Source organism: Nannospalax galili, unplaced genomic scaffold, assembly GCF_000622305.1.
Source record: "Nannospalax galili isolate Female #2095 unplaced genomic scaffold, S.galili_v1.0 scaffold312, whole genome shotgun sequence".
Classification (NCBI taxonomy): Eukaryota; Metazoa; Chordata; class Mammalia; order Rodentia; family Spalacidae; genus Nannospalax; species Nannospalax galili.
Genome location: NW_008335967.1, coordinates 7,353,908 through 7,362,056, shown reverse-complemented (window position 1 = coordinate 7,362,056; position 8,149 = coordinate 7,353,908). Strand labels below are relative to the sequence as shown.

Below are 8,149 nucleotides of genomic sequence, written 5' to 3'. Positions count from 1 at the left end.
ACGCGCGAACCCGCGCTGCGGCCCCGCCCCGAGCGCTACGCCACGCCGCCCCCGCTCGCCCGCCTGGCCACGCCCCCAGACCCGCCCCAGCCGGCACTGAGTGGCTGGAAGGTGCTTCGCGGGTCTGCAGGACGACCCGCCTCCGCTTCCGGGGCGTGTCCCTTTCTAGGAGCTTGCTGTAGTGAAAGTGGGCTTTGGTTGACGGCTCGGGACGGGAGGGCCAAGTCCATTGGGTCAGACAGAGTAGACATCAGTTGGAACAAGCCTCACCGCCTGCTGGGGAGGAGGGGCTGATTCCTAGAATTCCTCAGCGCCACCACTAGCCGTGGGCTGGAGCTACAAGTAGGGTGGGAGAAAGATATGCTGGGAACCTGTAGTAAAGTCACCTACACGTTTGCAACCGGCGGTGCCCCCTTACTAATGGCTTGGTGATAGTGGACCTCATTTAGGCTTTGGCACTTTGAGGGATTGCTGTGGCCAAGAAGAGCGAACCGTTTCTTGGGAGAAAGGATTTAACTCTTTACAAATCCATTTCAACCCTTATGAGTGAGCACTTGAAATTCAGAGTGTGTCTTTCACATCCACACATATGGTAGGAGCTCAGTGTTTGCCGAATGGAAGAGAATCTATCGTCCTGCCTTTAGAGTCGCACAGCTTCAGAATTGAATAGGAGGCCTTCCTTCATAGAATTTATAAATCTCATCAAAGAACATGCTGGTATAACAGATCCTTCTATATATAAGTGATTTGCCCAAGTCCCCACACGTATTCCTGTAGAGTCAGAACTAGAATGAAAGTTCTTTTACTTTCATTGTAACAACACGCGTTGCCTATTTCTTAAGGAACGAAAATGTGTGGTAATGATACATAACTGATTTGATCCATGGCTTGGACACTGTCTTTGGTCATCTACACCTACAAATAACATGATTTTACAGAACAGGTTGTCATAGAATTTGTTTAAGACAGAAAATATCAATGGCGGGATACATTTCCAAAGTGAGTTTAGATGCATCATGAAATTTAATTTAAAAAACTTGAAAGTGTTAGTAGCAAAATACAATTACATGTTTTTCTTTACTGTATTTTTTCAGCTTAGAGACTGCAACTTAATTACTGCTTGTCCTTTTCTTAAAAACCTTCAAATTCTGCTTGTGTACAAGTCCACTATTTATCACCTTCTCCCACTGGAAAAGGGTAAAACTCTTCCTCAAATAAAGGGAGGACAGGACATGTGCAGTTTCCAGAGAAAGCAAGAGTAGGTAACATCCACCAGAAAAGAGGGGTAGGGGGCATGAGGATTAACTAGATGCTCAGCTTGGACACTACTCCAAGAATGAAAAACCAGATCAATAATGGCAACGCTGAAAGCTGGGGAGCTCCCAGGGTCATCCCTGCTTCCCATTTGGCATCGTAAGAGAGAACCTGTGGGGCAACCATAATCCAATGCAGGATAACTGCCCAGAAAATAATGGCAGCACAGAGTGAGCCAAGGAAGATTCTGTCATGGCAGTCCTCAAGTGTCCTTGGCTCTTGTATGGCAGGTTCTGTGTCCAGCTGTGCCTTCATGATCACAGGGAAGGTGGCTGCTGAGAAGGGAAAATGACAAATCATTCAGGTCACTCTGAGATGACCCCAAAGCAGATAACTGCAGAGCGCACAGCCAGGGTTAAGAAGATAAATGTGGCTGAAATGCAAGGAGCTGTTATGCTCAAGCAGGATCTAGGAGGTGGAATCCAAGTCCTGTGAGCTGTTCTGGACATCAGTGCTGTCTTTGCTGTCACTGACACTGTCCTCTCTAGCCAGGTTCTCCTGCTCACAGGCCTCTTCAGAACCAGCAAGTGTGCTGCCCTGAGTCTCCTGGTTCTCCCTGGAGCCCAGAACCACATATCTGCTCTTCTTCAGCACCATCTGCCATCTCAGCTCATCTGCCATCTTGGAGAGATCCCGCTTCATAGCATAAGCATCCTCCCCATCTGCATAGTACTTGGGTTCCACCTCACTAACCTGGAAGTTGAGGGTATTAGAATGAAGGTGCAAGGCTCCCTGGTTACTCTTCCTGATGTGTAGGGACACATACTTAGCACTAAAGTTCTCAATCATGGCTCGTGAGGCCTGGTCCATTAGCTTCTGAGCCAGGCCAAGGCTTCGGTGTGAAGGTTTCACAGTCAGTGAAGTGATATGGCCATGGGGTACATCATCCGGATCCTCCTCCATTTTGGCCAGGACATAGCCCATAATCTTCCCATCTTCATCCTCAGCAATGTAGGAGAGCTGGGGCCAGGAAGGCTGTGGTAGAAATAGCATTTTATCTGTTAATTCTCAGGAACGCAAAGGAGGTTGCAGTGTTGCATGTTCATCAGGTCATCTGGCTGAGCACGGCTTTAAAACAAATGGGATATCCAAACAGGGCTCATACAAGACGAGGACGATTTCCCACTAGCTTCCATTTCTTTTTGGTGATGCTGTACAGAACCTCGTTCATCTTCATGCAGGTGGGGTCCCAGTCGTGTCCAAAATGAATGATGACCACACAGTCTGTCTTCCTCCAAGAGAATGGCCTGTTCTACCTGCCAGCCATTGTGTAGATTTGTGAGCATGTACAACATCTTGAGTGGGCCTGCACGGCAGGGTACCGTGAGCCGCCTTGTGTGCATTCAAGCAGCTGGATCAACTGATCTTCCCAGCCACAATAACATTTTCAAAGAAAATATTTATTGAAAATAATTCACCTAATAAATGCTAATCCACTTTTCTCAGAAATATGCACTTCCAGATGTGTCCTTCCAGTTCTTTCCCTATACTTTTATCTATGTGTGTACCTGTAAAGAGAGAGTTTTGGTTTGGTTTAATTTTTAAAACGAGGTCACAGTATGTAGCCCAGACTGGCCTTAGATCTCACCAACCTCCTGTCTCAGCCTTTCAAGTGCTAGGATTACAGGCATCTGCCACATGCCTGATAAGAGATACAGTTTTCTTCTGTATTTAAAAAAATTCAGGAGCCAGTCATGGTGTGGCAGGCTTGCTGCAATACCCAGCCTGGGCTGACTAGTGAGATTTTGTTTCATAAAAATTAATCACTTAGAGGAATGATTCTGTTTCTAAAATAAAATTTTGAGAAAGGGGTCTATAGTAATTTAATCCACTACAAAGACTAAGAGAGACAGTGAGAGACTTTTTCTCACTGGGTGTGAGAAAAAGGATCTTGTCTTAGGGACAATGAAAATAGGTAGAGAGTCAGGAGTGCCTTCACATTTGTTTGTTTGTTTATTTATTTATTTATTTTGGTTTTCTGAGACAAAGTCTTACTCTGTTGCCCAGGCTGGCCTTGAACGCACAGCAATCTCCCTGTCCCAGCCTGGAAAGTGCTGGGAGTACAGGCTTAAGCCACTGTGTCCCCCTACACCTGTAATATGTTCAAAGAATCTGAAAACCAGTGAGTGACTGATAAGCACTGTACGGATATGTTTTGTAAAAGCTAGAGACAGTCTGGTGGGCAGCAGAATGAGTCTGATTTAGTCTGATGTTTTTTAGGGTTTCTTTTTTCCATAGAGGAAAGCTCTCTCTTATAACACTAGAGGATTTGCGTACTCAGCAGCTAACTGCCTTTGGCTTCTTCTATAGGTTAGGTAAAATTAGAGAATCTCTAAGGAATTCAGGTATTTTAGAAAGGCTTACAGTATTTTCCTTGATACTTAGTGGCCTACTTTGTTTCTTCATTGCTGTGACAAAATACTCTGACCAATACCAACTTGGGAAGGAAAGGGTTTATTTGGCTTGTATCAGGGAGCCCAAGGTAGGAACTCAGGGCAGGAACCTGGAAGCAGGAGCTGGAGCACAGGCCATGGAGGAATGTTGCTTACTGGCTTGCTCCCCTGGCCCCTGCTCAGCCTGCTTTCTTATGCAGCACAGGCCCACCTGCCCAAGGGTGGCACCACCCACAGTGGGCTGGGGTCTGGGCCCTCCCACATCACTCAACAATCAAGATGCCCCACAGACATGGCCACAGGCCAGTCCTATGGAGGCAAGTCCCCAATTAAGTATCCCTCAACCCAGGTGTGTCAAGTTGACACTAAAGGTATCCAGGACACTTAGGGTTTTTTTGTTTTGTTTTGTTTTTTTAACTTTTCTTACAATAAGGGTACAAAAGAATGTTTCCTTATAATAGCTTCACACATACATGTCATGTACTTGCTCATAGTCATTCCCTCATTGTCCTTTCTTGCTCCCTCCCCACCCTTCTTTTTTCCAGATTTTTCTCCCTTCTAAATATATTTGGGGGCTGGGCATCGAGATTGCTTGGTGGCTAACAGTGCTTGCCACCAAGCCTGATGACCTGAGTCTGGTCCTCTGGTCCCACATGGTGGAAGGAGAGAACTGACTTCTTCAGATTGTCCTCTAACCTACACACACACACACACACACACACACACACACACACACACACTGAGTCTTAAGTAGAAAACAAATGTCCCTCTGGGAAGAGCATCTGAGAATTTTGGTATCCTGGGGGTCCTGGAAACAATCTTCTCAGATACCGAGGGACAGTTGTACTCTCTGTGTTTTCACACCTCCTCTTACTTATCAACAAAGACCCATCTTTCTTGATTACCACAGTCTCCACCACTACCTGTCACCATCATCTCTCCTGGAGGAATCCTGTCACTTCCACCTTTACCCTTTGTAGTATTAAATTAGGAAATGGAGTATGGGAAGGTATAGCATGCACAAGGCCCTGGATTAGATCCCAAGTTAACCACACACACACACACACACACACACACACACACACACACACACACACAAATAATAATAATAATAATAATAATAATAATGATATAATAAATAAATAATAAGATAAATAAATGTGTAAAAAATCCCAAATAGATTTAGAACTTGTCTCAATCTACACATTATGAGCCCCTCAAAATATGAAGGGTTAGCTGTGCATGGTAGTACACACCTTTAGTCCAGCACTTATAGGTAGAAGCAGGTGGATCTCTGTGAGATCAATGCCAGCCTGGTCTAGCCAGGCCAGATGATGCTGCAGGGAGACATTGTCTCAAAAGACCAAAATAATAATGATGATGAGGATGATATGAAGGTGTGAGTATGTTGTGTATTCTCTTATGTGTATGAATGTATATGTGGGCTATGGAGGCCAGAAGAGCGCTTTGGATCCCTTGAAGCTGGAGCTACAGGTGATTGTGAGACACCTGACATGCTGAGATCTGAACCTGGGTCCTCTGCAAAGTCAAAAACGTACTCTCAACTGCTGAGCCATCTCTCTAGCCCCCTATTTTTACTTGTAATTTATTTTTTATTTTTGGTTTCTGAGATAAGGTCTCACTGTGTAACTGAGGCTGGCCTTGAACTTGCTGTAGAAACAGGGTAGCCTCAAACTTATACTCTTCCTGCATCAGCTTCCCAAGTACCGGTGTGCAACACCATGCCCAGTTCTGTATCTCCTTTTATCTTCTGAATATTTTATCACCCAAATGTATTGCTTTTCCAACAAAATTCAATCTGCTATTTCAAGTGGTGAGAAGAATGGTAATATCTTTTATGAAAACAAGCAAGTAAAGTGTAAAGGCAGTAGATCTTGTTTGAAAATTGATTTTTTTGTTTTGTTTTGTCTTATTGAGACAAGGTATCCCTGTAGCCCCAGCTGGCATGGAACTGCCTCTACCTTCCAAGTGCTGGGATTAAAGGTGTGTGCCACCATACCTGGCTGGAAAATTGATTTTTAAAGGTAGGGTCTCATGTAGCCCATGTGGCCTTGAACTTGCTATGTATAACCAAAGACGGTCTTGAACTCCTGATCCTCCTGCCTCCACCTCCCAAGTGTTGGGACTACAGGCATGTACCACCATGCCCTGCTGAATTTGTTTTTTTTTTTTTTGAAGGACAGATGGGAAGCCATGCTTCAGAATACTTAACTGCCGTGTCACAGTTTAGAGGCAATTTGGTGCCTTGCCCATTCTCAGCTACACAAGTTCTTAATCCATATAAACTGGCCAGTGACCCCGTGGCTTGATAAAGGAGGGTGATCTGAGCCAGTTGCTTCTCAGAGGAATCTGAACTTGGAAATGGAGACAGAAGTGATTAAAGCAATGAAGTCAGGAGTGGAATGTATGCTATGAGGTAGGATTAAGTTTTGGCAGCTGAAACCTTGCGAGAAAGTAGAAAACATAAAGAGTCTGATTAGTAAAGAACATTAAGCAGGCATGTAGAATTGTATAGATGTGTTATAAGCAACCCATGTGGCCATGGAGAGAATCCTTGGAGGATCCTGACTTCTGATGACTTTGGGGGATAGGTTTGGTTGACTTTATTCCAAAAATAAATCCTGCTTCTCTTGAAGCAGAATAGACAATGATAGTGTGGACCTTGATGTTAGAGAAATGAATATTCAGGAAACTGTTCCATCTTTTACTTGGGGTAAGTCACTTAACCTCAAGTCTCTTCTAGAAAGCCACCTGGCGAATGTTTCTCAACATTGGTCTACTACACATACACTTGCTCATAGAAAACACAGAATAAAACTAAATAAGCAGTGATTTCTGGAATTTTTACTTTCTTACCTCCTGTATTATCTCTTTTAGCTCTTTTCCTACTTATTAACCACCTTCACTGTGGGAGAATACATGAGGAATTTGAAGAAAGATAAATAGCATTTTAAAAAACCATAGTACTTTTGTGAAGGTTTGAGTAGGAAGAAGTTTTAAAAAGCTAACAATCTGAAAGTGACTTCAGAATTATTTATTTCTTCATTTTTATCCTTAGTGTATTTGTACAAGTTTTAACTTTTAGACTCTATATCTGTTTTCTCATATGCACTATGCTTGTTACAGCTTTTAGAGCTGTGGCAGAAGAAAAGCTAAATAAAACACAGGGAGTGAACATGATTAACTCGCTGCAGAAAACAATCATGAGACTCATGAACAGAACCCACAGGTCCTGAGTTTCTGGCTTGTTGGTATAATTTTTGTGAAACTACAGGTGAAGATTCAAACCATTCTTGACATTGTAATGTTAATATCCCATTTCATTCTGTGTCCCTCAGTCTTCTATTAAGCTCTATCTTAAATGGATTCTTAGCTGGGAAGTCATGGGGGAGTGCATGGATGGGAGGGAAATTCTTCTCTAGCTTATTCTTAGTGTTCCTTTCTCCCACATTCTTAACCCTGTTCTCAGAAAGGAAAAAGAAGTTGTTGACTATTTTCTTAATTTGTGAATTTTTGGTTGAATGTGTAATCAAATAAACAGTAATGAGAATGTACCTTTTTTTTATCTCAGAGTAATAATATTTTCTGAAGAAATGCTCATAAAAATGAGAAGTTTGGGAAGGATGAATTTTTTTTTAATAATACATATTTCCAAGGCTTATTACTTTATAGCTTTTAAACATATTACTCTTTGTTTAGATCAGATACTGTTATTTATATCTTTAAGTTTGCATTAATATACTAGTAGAGAAATTAGGTGACGTGCTAGAGATCACACAGATGGACAAACTAAAACCAAGGAAAACTCCAGAAGGTTAACAGTGGTGACATAGTAATAAGTACCACAGGAAACTGAAATAATAAATTCCAACCTCTCTTCTAGTTTTTTTCTACTTCATGTTTCTTATACTATTTAACATTCAAAGAAAAATGAGAATTTTATAAATAGCTTCAAAGTCAAATTACTACCTGAACATCTAATTAATGATCCTTTAACACAGTGATGATTAGTTTCTATATTCAGGAATGGATCATTAACAAGGACTATGAAACACTGCATCATATAAAATCCACCTGCTATATTGATTTGATTTGGACCAAACTGTCAGCAATAATTCCCAAAACAAAGCAAGCAGAATCTGTTCCAGTTGGTGACTGTAAATAATTCAGATTAAAAATAAGTTGTATTTATTTGTATGAGGTATTTAAAGTAGTCACAGTCAGCCAGGTGTGGTAGCGCACCTGTAATTGCAGTACTGGGGAGACAGAGGCAGGTGGATCTCTGAGATTGAGGCCAGCCTGATCTACATGGGGAATCTCAGGTCAGCTGGGGCTACAGGGAGAACCCATCTCAAAAAAGCAAAGTAATTACAGTCATAGAAATAGAGAGTAGAATGGTGGTTAGGAGAGGGGAAGAAACT

General features: G+C 42.4%; 2 pseudogenes; both read right to left on the bottom strand.

The window, feature by feature from the left end:
* Positions 1 to 1,722: 1,722 nt before the first annotated feature.
* On the bottom strand, positions 1,723 to 2,387 carry LOC103732237 (annotated as a pseudogene).
* LOC103732211 lies at positions 2,330 to 2,609 on the bottom strand (annotated as a pseudogene).
* Positions 2,610 to 8,149: the final 5,540 nt, after the last annotated feature.